Below are 16,328 nucleotides of genomic sequence, written 5' to 3' on the forward strand. Positions count from 1 at the left end.
AGACTCTCCACCAGCAAAAAGATTATATGACTCGCTGAAGGCTCAGATGATTGTTAGCATTTTTTAGCAATAAAGTATTTATAAATTAAGGTATGTACTTTTTTTCAACATAATACTATCACATACCTAATAGACTATAGCATGGTGTAAACATAACTTTTATATGCACTGGGAAATCAAAAACCTTGTGTGACTCACTTTATTGCAATATTGGCTTTTTTGTGGTGGTCTAGAACGAAACCTGTAATATCTCTGAGGTGTGCCTGTATTTGGTCTTAGTCCTTGCTGCCTGGCACAGAGCTCCTACAACCCTTTCTATTTCCTGATTGATATGGGTGATAGCAGCATCTTTCTTATATTTGGCCTTAGTTCCAGTTTCTGACATAAGAGCTTCTATAATCTCTGGAATCTCTGGAGTGTCTTTTTGTATGCTAATGAGATGACAAGTAGCTGAGGGCCCATACATGGCTTCAGGATTGAGGCTAGTCACTAGAAAGACCCCCATCTGCAAGGGAAGGGCTAGGGGCTGAAGATGAAGATAATCACCAATGGCCAATGATTCAATCAATTATGCCTACATAATGAGACCTCCATAAAAACTCTAAATTATGGGGTTTGGATAGCTTGTCCTACCCTATACTTTCTGCTGTGTGTCTCTTCCAGGCTGTTCCTTTATAATAAACTGGAAATAGTAAACTCTTAAATTCTGTGAGCTGTTGTAGCACATTATTGAACTGGAGGATTTAGAGCTGGTCACTCAGAAGTTCCAGAGGCCTGGGTCTTGCAACTGATGTTTGAAGTGGGGCAGTTTTGTGAGACTGAGCCATTGACTTATGGTATCTGAGGATAATGCCAAGTTATTCTTGAACTGAATTGTAGGACACTCAACAGGCTGTCAGACAATTGATTGGTGAGGGAAACAAAAACAAAACAACCCACACATGTGATGTCAGAAGTGGTGTGGTTAAAACAGTAGTACTTGGCTTTTTTTAAAATTTAGAATCTAAGTACTTAAGAGTAGCTATCTTGGCACCTAGTATTAAATATACTAGGTTCTCAATACATATTTGTTAAATGAATGACTCGTAAATGAAAAAAGAATGCGACAATTATTTCTTGTTCTGACCAACTTCCTGACTGTTTTACTCTAAGGCCCAATAAATATGAATATTACCATAATAGCTAAAAGAATCCTATTGATTCAAATGTTTCCTCTCATTCATCTTTTAGCTTGAGCAACCGATATATATATATATAAATCATAAATATAAAATAAAATAATAGGTTTGCTATAATTTTAAACAGCTACTTTTAAAGTTTTGAAATTGCAGATTATCGTCTGAGAATTAGATGCATACACCAAGGTTATTGCTAGAGGGTAAGAATTACTACACTTTAAGATAAAACACAATGGAGACTTGGAAGGGTAGTAGGTGCAAGGCGGGTGGATGATAGGAGGTTGCTTGGCAGATATAACGCACATTGCTCCAGTGATGGATGCACTGAAGGCCCTAACTTCACCAAAATGCAATATATCAATGTAGCAAAATTGCACTTGTACCCTACAAATATACAAAACTTTTAAAATTGATAAAATAATAATTAAAATTGTTTTTCACACTCTAATGTTACCTTGGTTTGAGATATAATGTGATCCTTGGATCTCATGGAGGATATTAATAATTCTCTTTCTTAGATAATAAAAAACCTGTAACTATTCATATTTGAAAAATAAACTAGAACTTTAAAACTGTTACCACTCCCTTACCTTCCTTCCAGCTATCATATTACTTAGAATGCTCATCAAAGACAGATTTTAATGTATATTTTAAATTTCTTAAAAAGTTTGTATCAAGAACTCTGAGAAGAAAGTTGTTTTCTGCTGGAAAGTGGTAGAAAAATCAGAAATTAGTTAAACAATGCAATGGTTTTCAGAGAGTTGTTCAATGTTAATATATAAATTATTTTGTCCCTGTTTCTGAAAGCAGGAAAACATCTGAGAATATTAAAGAACTAGTCCAAATGGGTTCATTTTGAACAAACGATGAGAGGAGAGAGTGAATGAAAGTAGTGAGCCAAGCTCTTTGTGTGATTTCTACTCCCACTGAGGACCAGAAAGGAGAATCAAAAAGAAAGAGAACAAGCCCAATGCAAGAAATCATGCACTGGAATTGTTTCCTTCAGATTTAAGTGTTAGTTGACTCTATCTTGTGTGTACTACATGCCTTCTGTTTTCCTTAATCGAGAAAACCCTAAGTTTTGGGCTCTGTTTATACAACAGATGATCTTTTGGCTATTAATAAAAATGTAAAATGCTTGGTATTTTTAATGTGTTATTTAAATTTACTTCAAAAGTAATGATCCAACTAAAATGAAACAAAATTTCCATGATTATCAGAGTAATTAAATAAATGTAAAACTCTACAAGGAAATATTATGAAGCTATTAAAATTATACTTTTGAATTATTCTGATGGCATTAAAAAATGTTTAGGATGTAATACGTGCTACAAAATTGAAAACACCATAGGAATCCCATTATTCAAACAAGAAGAGAAATGGTTTTGAGCAAAATATTAACATATTAAAAGCAATATTTTATTATTGTGGGAAAAATCACATAGATTATAAGAGCACAAATACTATTTTCTTCTTTATGCTTTTCTAAATATTCTGTTTTCTATAATATCATTAATGCATTCCATAACTATAAAATATAGTACTTGAATAATTTTCTAATAATTAGACTCAAGTAAAGACCAAAGAATGCCTCAAAATGAGCTAGGCTTGGTGGCTCATGCCTATAACTTTGGAAGGCTGAAGCAGGTTGATCACCTGAGGTCAGGAGTTCGAGACTAGTCTGATCAACATGATGAAACCCCATCTCTACTAAAAATACAAAAAATTAGCCAGCATGGTGGCACATGCTTGTAGTCCCAGCTACCTGGGGGGCTGAGACAGGAGAATTGCTTGAACCCAGGAGGTGGAGGTTGCAGTGAGCTGAGATCGCTTCATTGCACTCCAGCAGCCTGGGCAACAAGAGTGAAACTCCATCTAAAACAACAACAAAAAGAATACCTCAAAATGATAAAAGGAGAAGTAATCAAATTTATCAGACATTGAATAAGTAAAAACGGCTAAAGGTAATATTTTGAAGAAAAAATGCATTCAGAATTACTTTGAAAAGCAGTGCTTAATCATAGTATATATAAGTAGTTCAATACTCCTAGAATATATGAGTTTAGAATAGGAGTTTGGGATTTGCATAAGAAATAAAAGAATTATTTAAATTATTATATGCTTCAAGTATATTTTTACAAAAATAGTATTTGCAAAAGCATCCCATAAAATTTAAAACTGTCAGGTATTAACATTAAAGGTTAACCCTAAAAATGTTTTTGTTTTGTTTCATTTTTATTTAACAATTTCTATTGAGAACCTAGACACCAAAAATTGACGTAGGCAGTGGTAATGAGACTTAGTCATATCAGACAATACGCTGCACCATATTGCAAAGAAGGTACAGTATAGCTGAGGAAGACAGGGGCATAAACACAATAAAGTGTAGTGGGAGAGTTGATAGAAGTCTGTCTATACAGGACCTAGGCACAACACAAAAGGAAATTAATTATACTTGGGGAAGAAGAGGTCGTGGCTATTCACCAAAAAAAGAAGCAGTAGCAAAGGCCTAGAGACAGAAACAGCTTTAGGTCTTCACAGAAATGCAATTAGTTCTTCCTGAAGGACTAATGGTAAGGTAGATCGACCATGGGGTAAGAAATAAACCTGGACAGTTCATGAAAGACAGCCATGCTGAATAACTGAATAGCTTTTACTGCAGGATATAACTTACAGTCTTAAATAAAAGTAGAGATTTGGCCCACATGTTTGAAAGGTCACTGGTGGTAGTATGGAGATCAGGTTCTAATTGGGGGAAGGGAGTGGTTGAACGTTTAGAAAAAGATCAATAGAAACTTCTTACATTGGTTTAGGTGAGGAAAGATGAAAGTCCTAACAAGAGTATTAGAACATTTATATTTTATAATCCTCTGATTTGCTTTGCAACAATTTTTACTCACTTTTCACAGAACTTACTGAACTAAACTGGTATGTGCAGCTCATATTATGGTAATGAAAAATGTACTAACTTGTGTAATGTGACAAATATTTTCTCTATCATGCATAATTCTAGGGGACTCAATTATCTGTATTATAATAATCTCAACTAATAGAGTGCAACACACATAATCTGAATAATTTATCAGATAATCTGACAATTCATCAGATTCAGTGTCCCAGAATCTGATGAATTGTCAAATTCATCCTCGTCATCGTTTACTTATCTCAGGACTCCTTTTGATTGTTAATATTATTGAGGAAACAAAAAATTCTTTTTTAAAATGAGTTCAATGTATTGCCATTTACCATATTAGAAAGTAGAAAAATCACAAGCACATCAATTAATAAATTTATAAATTGTAATCATAAATCACATGTCAACAAAATAAATTTCAAGTGAAAATAACCATATTTCTAAAAGAAAAAGATCTAATGAGTACTTGGCAAAGTTATGCAGGTCCTCAAAATATTGGAAGATTTCATTATTCATCTGTTAATATTACCACTAATCACATCAGAAACCCTTTAAGTTTTGAGAAACTGTTGAGCTAATGGTGGCAGATACATCTTTTCTTTCTTTCTTTCTTTCTTTTTTTTTTTTTTTTTTTTTGAGACAGAGTCTTGCTGTCTCCCAGGCTGGAGCGCAGTGACGCGATCTCTGCTCACTGCAAGCTCCACCTCCTGGGTTCACGCCATTCTCCTGCCTCAGCCTCCCAAGCAGCTGGGACTACAGGTGACTGCTGCCATACCCGGCTAATTTTTTGTATGTTTAGTAGAGACGGGGTTTCACCGTGTTAGCCAGGATGGTCTCAATCTCCTGATGTCGTGATCCGCCCGCCTCGGCCTCCCAAAGTGCTGGGATTACAGGCGTGAGCCACCGCGCCCGGCAGACATCTTTTTCAAAATAATAATTTTATCTTGAAAGGCCAAATTTTGTCACTGACAACAAATATTGTCAAATGTATTTTTTAAATGACAGTCTCCATTTATTTTCAAAAATTTGTCCTTTCAATATCTGTTTGAATAATCACAATTTGTCTCTTAGTCATTATATCAAGTAAAAACAGTATTCTATGGAAGTACAGCTAGTTTAGCTTGCAACTCAAACAACTACACAAGTGCTTTACCTTGAGACAGCCAGCATCGTAGTTGATATACAGCAGATGTTCTGCATGTATACTTTCCATTTCTTCATGTGTACTGAATTTTAAAAATATATGTACTTAATGGTATCGATTAAATAAAATTAATTTTTAATGTTTCGTCAAAGGCATTCCTTTAGTGCAACTGGCTTTAATTTTATTCGTTTATTTACTTATTTTTGCTGGGAATGAATTACAGTGAAGAATCCAATGGCAGTACAGTTTGTTGTCACTTAAGGCTAGGGGTTTCATTGTTCTTCCAAATGTCAACACAGTGAAAAAGGCAAATAATGTTTTTGTATCATTATGAAAATAGTTTGGAACTGATGAATCATTTAAAAAGTCTCAAGGGAATGCAAGAGCATCTGTGGACCACATTTTGAACATAACTGCTAAAATCACATTAAGAATTTTTTGGCCAGGCGCGGAGGTTCACGCCTGTAATCCCAGCACTTTGGGAGGCCAAGGCAGGCGGATCACAAGATCAGGAGTTCAAAACCAGCCTGGCCAACATGGTGAAACCCGTCTCTACCAAAAATACAAAAATTAGCTGGGTGTGGTGTTGTGCGCCTGTAATCCCAGCTACTCAGGAGGCTGAGGCAGGAGAATCGCTTGAACCCAGGAGGCGGAGATTGCAGTGAGCCGAGATGGTACCATTGTACTCCAGCCTGGGCAGCAGAGTGAGACTGTGTCTCAAAAAAAAAAAAAAAAAAAAAAAAAAAAGAATTTTTTGATTTTCTGGATTATATTCTATGTGCATCAAAGACTATGAACATTCTGAGAACATGACTGTGAAAAAAATTTTTTATATGTTACTGAATGAAATCAGCAGAGTATGCAAAAACAGAGTAAAACAAAATGCCTAGGAATGAAAAAAAAAAAAGAGAGAGAAAGTCAGGAAGAGTAAGATAAAGTTTGGTCCCAGAGAAGATATAGTCAAAATTGTACTTTTTGCTATTCCACAGAGATTTCACGGAGAAAAATCACACTCCTATTTTCTTTTTCTTTGCTTACTGATTTCTATTTAACTTCTTTTTTTTTTTTTTTTTTTTTCTTTTTTGAGACAGTGTCTCACTCTGTTGCCCAGGCAGGAGTGCAGTGGCTAGATTCTTCTTAAGTATGCTCAAACTTCCTTTTTGGAATGTGTTCCAAAGGCATTCTTGCCTTCATTTGTACAAGTTCATTGACCCTTTAAAGGCCTTAAATATTATTGTGCAACCTCACAGACTCCTCAAATCACCTGAAACCTGAAACGGGAAGGCCCAGGTGGCACTGAAATGATGGTATTCTAGACCTGACACCAGTCTACCTCCTCCTTGGTTTTGTCCCAACACAGTGACATACATAGCCCAAAATACTACTGGCCTTTTTAAGTGGCATATCACATTCCAGGGTAATATCAAAACTGCTGCCTGGTAGCATTTGTGAAGTCTCAAAGTAACTCTTTCCAGGATTTTCAAATCCACTGAATTTCTTAGATTGAAATATGTACGTGACAGAATTCTCTTAGCTTTCTTTCCTCTATGAATATGTAATTGGAAACTCTGAGATCTGGTTTCTCATCTTTATTGGATTTTTTTCTTTAATCTTAAAATTATGAATATTTGCTTTACAATAATCTAGATAAGGAGTCCCCCACCTTTTTGGCACCAGGGACCAGTTTTGTGGAAGCCAATTGTTCCACGGACATTGTGGGGAGTGGGGGCTGGCATTAGAATCTCATAAGGAGCGCACAACCTACATCCTGTGCATGCACAGTTCACAAGAGGGTTGTGCTCCTATGAGAATCTAATGCCTCTGCTGATCTGACAGGAGGCAGAGCTCAGGCTGTAATGCTCCCTGGCCCACTGCTCATCTCCTGCTGTGCGACCCACTTCCTAACAGGCCAGGGACCAGTACTGGTCCATGGCCCAGGGTTTGGGGACCCCTGATCTGATGTTACTAAGTTACATCATTAATAATCTGTTTCTCCTCACACAGATTTCTTTCCACACATCCTCAACACAAATAATTTCACATCTCCAAATGCAGCATTCCCTAATAATTACCCTTCTTACTCCATTCTGCCACCTCTGGCTCATTTTCACTTGCCATTCCGTTTGATAATCTAGTAACTTCATTTTGCCAGCTTGATGAATTTGGTTCTAAGTAGTTTAAAAATTTAAGGACATACTATGTCAGTATTTACAGATGCTTCTTATTTATTCTTCAATATTCTCAAATGTTCAATTTGAGGTCAAGTTTTGCTAAAACAACCCATTGCAAACAGTAGATGTTTTATAAATATAAGATAAATTTCTCAAAATTTATGCTGAGTTCTGAAGAGAAAACTTAGGTTACCAAGTAACATGATTTTCAGAACACCACCAATTTGCTATTTCAAGTCTAACTTTATATTAGACTGATTCTCAAAGCTTTTCCATTGTTACAAAATTTTCAAAATACTGTACTTTTATTATACAAGGTTTGTGGCCTAATTTTATTAATATTCCAAAAGACAAAATATTCAAACATTCAATTGTTTCATTGGTAATTTAAATTACATTTACTATTTTGATTTAAGATACAACGAGTATCTTTGCATGAAATAGATTTACTAAATTCTATTTGAAAACTAATGTACACTAACTTTTATTCTAGTTTTTAAGGCAAAATATGTTTATTTTGGACATTTTTTTAAGAAAACATACCAAAACAATACCAAATTGTTTGGTAAGAAACAATGCCAAAGAAACAATACCAACGCATTAGAAAAAATAAATTATTAACAATAATAATTTTGTTGTGTAAAATTCTGAGTTATTTCATCATCTTTATTAATTTATATTTTCCTTTTTGCTTCATGCATTACTTTTGCTTTATGTATTACTTTTGTCATAAGAAAAATAAGATGTAATATTCTATTAAAATTTTTTTTTGTTTTATGCACTTTATGTTCCTTTTTTATGTACTTTATGTTCCTTTTCCTTTATGTATTACTTTTGTTATAAGAAAAAATAAGATATAATATTCTATTTTTTAAAACAAAAACTTTATAAAGAAGAAAACAGAAATCCTAATTCTATAAGCCAGAGATAACTGTTATATTATCTGCAGGGCTTTCCCTAGGCAAAACCTGTTTGTTTTTTTCCGTAATTGGGGCCATTTTAGATATATATGTTTGTATGGTACTTTCAATACACCATTATATCCTGGGCGATTTTACATAGAATTAAATATTCCTTGAAACATTATGTTTAAAGGCACTATAATATTTCATCATTTGCATAGACTATGATTTATTTAACCATTCTTTCAACCTTCCAACATTGTGTATATAGGCTATTTTCTTTTTTCTTTTCCTTTTTGAGAGAGAGTCTTGCTCTGTCATCCAGGCGCCAGGTCGGAGTGCAGTGGCATGATCTCGGCTCACTGCAACCTCTGCCTCCTGGGTTCAAGTGATTCTCCTGGCTCAGCCTCCTGAGTAGCTGGGACTACAGGTGCACACCACCATGCCTGGCTAATTTTTTTGTATTTTTAGTAGAGATGGGGTTTCACCATGTTGGCCAGGCTGGTCCCAAACTCCTGACCTCAGGTGATCCGCCCACCTCGGCCTTCCAAAGTGCTGGAATTACAGGTTTGAGTCACTGTATCTGGCCTATGTAAACTGTTGTTAATCTCTTCAATTTTGTTTGGGTTGAATTAGTTTTCCTACATAGGGATAGTCTGGTAGAAATGTCAGTCAAGGAACTGTTAGTTAAGTTGACTCTGAACTAAAAGGATCAGATTCATGACCGGAACTTGACCAACCAGATGTTTACTTCCTGGAATTTTGGTGTTGAACATGAATGTCAGGGAAAAAACAAAAAGAGCCTGACAGCAGTTGACTGATTCATTCTAGATTACAGCACTTTACAGAAACCACCAAAAAGTCCACCAACTGGGCTATCTGCTCTTACAGTTTTCTCTGCTCCTGGCATTTTTCAGTCTAGATTGTAACTACCCCTTAACTCTGTGAACTGTAATATCTTTTGAAGACACTGCTTTTATACTTAAATTAACCTGAGTCAGTTTTAGTTACTTATTGTAATGCTTAAATTTTTTTTTTTTACCAATTCCCCATAAATTCCTAATTTTATATCCTCTTCTGTCACTTTCCTTATTGAAATAAGTGAGCATCTTAATTCTTATCACAGATCATGAATGTAAATGTGACATTATAGGCCCAGCAGTGGAATCAATGTCACCATCATTATACTTCTGCCCCCACTTTGTTAGTCATCATGCCTGTAATTACAAACCCAATTAATTGCTTTTATTAGAATCTTAACACATACACAGATAACTCGTTATTATCCAGTAGGAGGAGGGTATGAATAATGAAAATCCATCATTTATAAAATAACCACAACAGTTTCATCAACAACAAAAAACATATCAATTTAACCTTCTTTGCTTATGATTTTAGTAGTTATAAGTATTGCCAAAGACAACTGTTAGGGGCTGAATTGTATCCTCCCCAAATCCATATGTTGGAGTCCCAAACTCCTGTACCTCAGAATGTGACTGTGTTAGGAGTTAGAGCCTTTGAAGAGGTGGTTCAGTGAAATGAGGCCTTTAGGGTGAACCACAAACCAATCTGACTGGTGTCCTTAAAAGAAGATGAAATTTAGACACAAAAGAGACACCAGGAATGCACATGCACAGAGGAAGAGCCAGTCATCAGCATGCCAAGGAGATGGGCTTTAGAAGACCCCAAACTTCCCAACACCTTGTTCTTGGACTTTGAGCCTCCAGAATGATGATAAATACTGCTATTTAAGCCACCCAGTCTGTGATACTTTGTCATGGTAGCCTAAGTTGACTAATACAAAAACCAACCCTATTTGAATGGCACACCTCTATCTCAAGTTCAGTAGTTTCCCCAGTGGTATCTGTGAAACAAAAGCACACTAGCAACATACATTACAAAGAACAAGGATAATATTTGTATAACTTTGGGGAAGCATGTGCAATACAGTAAATATGTTTCTTTGAAATAAATAGTAACCTTTCCTTGGAAATGTCTGCTCATTACTGAGCTGTGTATCATTATCTCCTTAGATTTTCAGTGTAGTCACAAATGAATATGTTTCCAATAATAAGAAGAAACATTTTGTCCTGAAGTTAGATAAAAAATGTGTTTAATAGTTAAGGGTATATAGACCAGTTTTCTGATTCTTTAAAGTTATATGAATTCTCAAGAATAAAGTATCTCACTGACCTTTTCTTAAAAGATGTATCCCTAGCACCCAGTGTAAGAAATAATTGATGCTAAAATCATAAACGCATGGACAACAATGTTAATAAGACAATTCACTGGGGAACGAATTGTCTTTTCAACAAATGGTACTGGGACAACTAGATATGAAAAAACAAAAGAGTAATGCTGAACCCCTACCTCACATTATACACAAATTTGACTCAGAATGAACCCTAGATCTAAATGTAAGAGCTAAAATTATACAACTAGTTGAAAAATAATAGGAGTAAATTTTTATGACCTCCAGTTAGGCAATGGTTTCTTATACATGAGACTAAAAGCACAAGTGACAAAAGAAAAAAATTAGAGTAGATTCTTCATCAAAATTAAGTCAAAGTTTGTAGGTAGAACACCAAAGGAGAAACAGGCAATATGAGAAGCAAAGATTTTTGACCATTTACAGAGAAAAACTAAAACAACAGGCTGATTCTAAGTTAGAAGAGAAGCAAATTCACGTTTTCTAGAAAAGAACCACAGTGTCCATAAGTAACTGAGAATGAGGGGAAGCAAATAGTGAAAAAAATATAAAAAGATAACCACTGGAATGTGAATTTTGAAGGAATAAAAATATAACAACAAAAGTTTTAACATAGATGAAAATGAAAGTTGATGTTTATCAAATTATTTTGAAATCACATTCCTACTCATTCATTTGCAAAAAAAAAAAAAAAAAAAGAGAGAGTTGTTCAAATCCTCTGAGCAGCTCCTGTGTCCTGGCCACTATAGGGGATGTAAACACTGCTTTTCATCCTAGTGTCTCTTTCTTGCCTGCACCTGGTCAGTTTATCATTTCTGGAGGAAGAAAAACTGACTGGGTGACTGTATCATTCTAACCAATGGTCTCATTCAAACAATTTTTTTTCATCAAATAGTAGCTTTTCAACATTTTTCAATTTTTAAAAAAGTTTTTAGACCAGTCAAGAGCAATAGTGAGAATAGGGAAAAGAGTAGAACAAGGAGTTTGATCTGTAACTGACTGTGAACAATCAACTGAGATAACTCACTACCTTTGGACCAGTCCCTTTCAACATTTTTGAGGCAATTTTTTTGCATTCTAGGAACTGCAGCACTTTTTCAGAGAACTTTAAAAACTGTCAAGACTTTTTTTGTGAAAATGACTGATTTACGTTTTTTTAAAACCTAAGAACTTGTTAATATTAAATGTTTTAAATTTATTTGACATAACTCTTTGATTTGTTTTTTATAAAAGGCGGGGGCAATTAGACCCATAAGCCCAGTCTCTGAGATTACACAGATCTGGATGGACACCTCGATGGTGCTATTTCTGTTCGTTTCTTCTACTTTCAGGATCACTCACAAGGTTTGTGCCACTCTTCATACCTGTGAGGCACTTCACCCTTTAGGAACTTTCATTCACTCCATTGTTGGCCTCATTCAGATTTCTGCTTAAAAAAATACTTTCTCCACCTCTTTCATTATTTTCTCTTTGCATACCCCTCTCATCCTCACTATCTCTTTATCTTGCATTATTTTTCTTCAAAGAACTTACATTTACTGACATTTCTTTGCACATTGATTTGCCTACTGTCTAACTCTGTCACCAGACTGAAAGCTGCGTGTGGGTAGGAATTTTGTTTTATTTACCACATTTCCGCACCTAGAACATAGACCCTTCTATCTTCTATTGTACTGGAGAACTTTATTTATTTATTTATTTATTTATTTATTTATTTATTTATTTAACAGATAGCCAGGTGTGATGGCTCACTCCTGTAATCCCAGCACTTTGGGAGGTTGAGGCAGGCAGAACACTTGAGGTCAGGAGATTGAGACTAGCCTGGCCAACATAGTGAAACCCTCTCTGTACAAAATACCAAAATTAGCTGGGTGTGGTGGTGCTGACCTGTAGTCCCAGCTACTAGGGAGGCTGAGGCAGGAGAATCACTTCAACCCGGGAGGCAGAAATTGCAGTGAGCCAAGATCGTGCCACTGCACTCCAGCCTGGGCGACAGAGTGAGACTCTGTCTCAAAACAACAACAAAGAAACAAACAAAAAAATGGAGTGGATTTGGGTAATCATTCTAAACCAAACTTTCTGGAATTCTGACATGTCAGAAAGCAGATAAATTATAGCTCGCATGCACGACTGCACCCAACTCGATTCCTGACTCTCCTAGCTAAGCTGTAGCTGTAGCATCACATGGATGATGAACAAATGTCAAGAACACAGATGCCACGGCCATGGTGTGGCGGGACTGCTTGGATTCTGCCACTTACTAACTGCATAACCCAGCAAGTTAATTGAACTTCACTGTGCCTTGGTTTTCTCACCTGTAAAATTAACAATAGTACCTACCTCATAGGATTAAATGAGATCATATTTGCAAAGTACTGCTTAGGATAGTGGCTGGCACAGAGTAAATGCTATACATTTTTGATAAATAAAACAATTAATAAATGGAAATCTAGGAACGTGAACAAAATTTAAAAGTTGGAAAAGCAAACTTTGAGGCAGCTTGGGGCATTTTGTCGTAACTTCTTTTTCTGATCACAAGTGCAATGAGAATAAATTTCTTCCCACCCTACCCTAAACTAATGCAATCTAAATTGAGCTGGGGAGCAAGCTGCATTCACTAATCAGAATTTCAAAGGGAAGTGATAACCTCACAGAGCACAGCCCCAATGACCCTGAGCGTGACTATATAGGACCTTCAATTGCTGATTCTCTCCCCACCCTTCTCTGGGATCTGTTTCTCCCACTATCCCCATTCTGAGGTCGCTGGAAGAGAGTAGGCTTTGTGCTCTTTGGCAAGTACAGGGAGAAAGTAGTAGGTTCAGCCTCTCCAACTGCCCAAGGAGAAAGCAATACCTTTCAAGGTCCCCAGGCTAAATTTTGGAGGGATGCTTTTGTGTGTCACTGTCAGACTCACACCAACATAAACCCTTGAGAAATGCCTGGTCGGTGACATCCTAGAGGTAACACCAAGCAAGCCCCAGATTTTCCCTTCTTCGTCAGCAGTTCCCAGATGAAGTGCTCTTGTGTTTACCCTCTCTGAATCTCTGGATTCCCTGATAGTACCCTCTAAACAAGGAACTAGAATGTTTCTTACTGGATTCCTCTGCTGGTGGTGACAGAGTTTACTTTAGGTCTCTAGTGGACCTGGTTGCCCCTGGTATCTCCGGTTGGTACAGCAGAATCCTAACTGAGCTCCTCAGTGCCTTCTTGAACACTATATAATTAATTAGGCCTCCAATTGTGCCCCCCTTGCCCCAACCCATAGATGGACAATCCCTCCTGCCTTGCCTTAAAGAGAAATTACCATAATAAATGAGTCTCCAGACAGCACATTTCCCAGCAAGAGGGGGCATGTAAATCAAGTCTATTAGTATTGGCAGCAAAATCCAATGTGTTATTTTTACCAGTATGAGCACTCTGGGTATCCTGGCCTCCTATATAGATATTTGAAACAAAACAGACAAACAATGTGAAGGGAGGAGGGAAAAAAAGCCACACAAATTAGTTATATTGAGTTTAATGAAAACTAATTCCATTGCTGGGTTCATGTAATATAACCAGCCATTTGTGCTCTGTTCTAGTGGTTTACAATGTTACCTCACCCTCTCCAAGAAATTGGTTTCCCGTAAATCTCTGCGGCCATTCATTCCTGTCTACACATTATGTTCCTAAAATAGATGCCAGCTAAAAATCTCTTCCAGGAGCTTTGTGAAGGAAGGCCTAAATTGCACAACTCCTCCTAGAAGAGAGATGTGATTTTGTAATTGCTTCATAGCAATTACAAAAGCAACAATCATAAAAGAGTTTTAAAGGAGTTTTTCACTACAGTTATTCTCCTGAAATGCACAGCTGAGGGAAAGAAAAGTGTCAGACGCACTGGGAACGTGCGGAAGCTCCTAGTTGCATCACCCCGGCGTGCTAGGTATTGCAGCAAATAGGAAAGGTAAGCTACCCACTTCTCTGGGCAGGAGAAACTAAAGCAGGAATCACCAACCTCAGCATGGAATTTTCCTATTTCTGTCTGGCCACATCCTCTTGGGATGATTTAAAGTGCTTTTTGGAGAAATATGTTCTGTTACTACACTAGCGCATCAGAAATACCACGTGAACCTGCAAATCCATAGAAAAAGAAGCCACATTTCATAGGTGTGATAGCAACAGCACTTGGCAATTTGCAAGTTTGCTACTGCACTCAGAAATATTTAGTCACATGCACATATTGACAGTGATGTAGCCTGCCTTGACTTAATTGTTGCATTGGACAGGTGAAAGGCACCTACCCACCACTCCAGACCGATTTGTTAACAATCGCCAGTGAGTAATCAAGGAGAACAAAAAGAAATGAGAAGTAAATGCAGCAAGTGGGTCGGGTCTTTAAACACATACCTCAAACAGGTAGGAGTCAGGGAATCCATGATAGCAAAGACATTTGGACAAGCCTCACCTCCACCCAGAAATAATTCTTGTGCTGTTCTGAAAAGCAAGACGGTTCACACTAGGAACGGAGCAGTATCTGCAGTATCATTGCTGATTGTGACCTCTGTCTAAGTAAAAGTAAGTCAATGTTTCCTATTTGGCATTGCATGGAAAAAGGGGAGTCTTTACCACTTCCCTCAAGCTCCTTTTTTAGTGTGGCTCAATAGGAGTTGGGGGGAAAAATCATTGCCCCCTCCTTGTCCAACGCATGAGGCATTTCTTCTCAAAAGCTCAGCCTCAGCCTCAGGAAGCTGAACACCCCTGCAATGCTAGGCTTCGGCAGCGGCCCCGCTGCCTTCTTTCTTCCTGTGGAGTTAAAACTGAGATCTAATTTTTGCTCCGTCCTTAAGAACAATATGACCTCTATTCACAGCCAGCTAGTCCACTTCCAAAGCACCAGTGAAGGAGGGGGCTTCAATAGGATCAAAAGAGACCTTGAACAGGATAAAGGCAAGCAAAGGCAAGAACTGGCCAGATGCCAAGCTATTTCAGGCCAAAGAATCCCATCTTCTATCAAAATGCTGAACTGCAAAACAAACCTGATTTCAGTTCATGGAAGGTTGAGAGAGGAGGGGGAAGGGGAGGGGAGGAGAAGAGGAGGAGAGGGAGGAGGGGGACAGTTGGTCTGCATACACATACAAAAATGGACTTCCTGCTCTGCCCAAACTGAATTTCCATGCACTCTTTTTCCAAAGGAAGGATTGGAATTAATAAACTTAAAATCAAGATGAAACCATTAGATGGCTTACCTGATTAAAAGGAAAATTATCCATCTGCAGTGAGGAACAGCATCACCCAAAGACGAGATGATAACAATGTGCCTTCAGTTGCAATTGTTCAGATTCCTTCTTGCAAAAGGTGACAAAGTATTTACAAGGACTGCAGTCTCACTGGGGCAGAACACACAGACACACAAACACACACAAACGCACACATACACACATGCACCAGAGACCTCTGCAGTATCCTCTCGGCTTCATCCTCGCCTCACTCTATGGTACCTAATACAAATCAGCAAATAGCTTGTTTAAAAAAAAAAAAAAAAAAAAAAAAAGTCAAGACGGCACCTTACATTACATCGCCATCTAGTGGCTAAATATTAAACACTTTCTCACAATCCGGATTTATGATTTCTTCCTCAACCTCTTTTCTCTCAGCCTTTTTTCCTTTCTTCTCTGTAGTCTCTCACTATTGCTTCTCCTTGCTTCTCTTTCATTCCCAATTGCTATATATTATGAACCTAATGACTCAAAGAGGAAAAAGTTTGAAAGTAAATATAGCTATTTTCAAGTAGTATGTGAAAAACTTCAGCATTATTTTTGTTTGAAAATGTT

At 37.0% G+C, this 16,328-nt stretch overlaps 1 protein-coding gene across 6 annotated transcripts in view; it reads right to left on the reverse strand.

The window, feature by feature from the left end:
- LOC105483300 (sodium channel protein type 1 subunit alpha) overlaps positions 1-16,016 on the reverse strand; it is a 136,742-nt gene extending 120,726 nt beyond the window's left edge. For 5 of the 6 annotated variants that reach the window (XM_071072884.1, XM_071072882.1, XM_071072879.1 and 2 more), the window contains exon 1: positions 15,744-16,016. The gene's annotated coding sequence lies outside the window, so the exon portion shown is untranslated. The remainder of the gene's footprint in view (positions 1-15,743) is intronic. The other variant, XM_071072880.1, reaches the window with a different exon arrangement.
- Positions 16,017-16,328: the final 312 nt, after the last annotated feature.

The sequence above is a fragment of the Macaca nemestrina genome, chromosome 11 (genome assembly GCF_043159975.1).
Source record: "Macaca nemestrina isolate mMacNem1 chromosome 11, mMacNem.hap1, whole genome shotgun sequence".
NCBI lineage: Eukaryota > Metazoa > Chordata > Mammalia > Primates > Cercopithecidae > Macaca > Macaca nemestrina.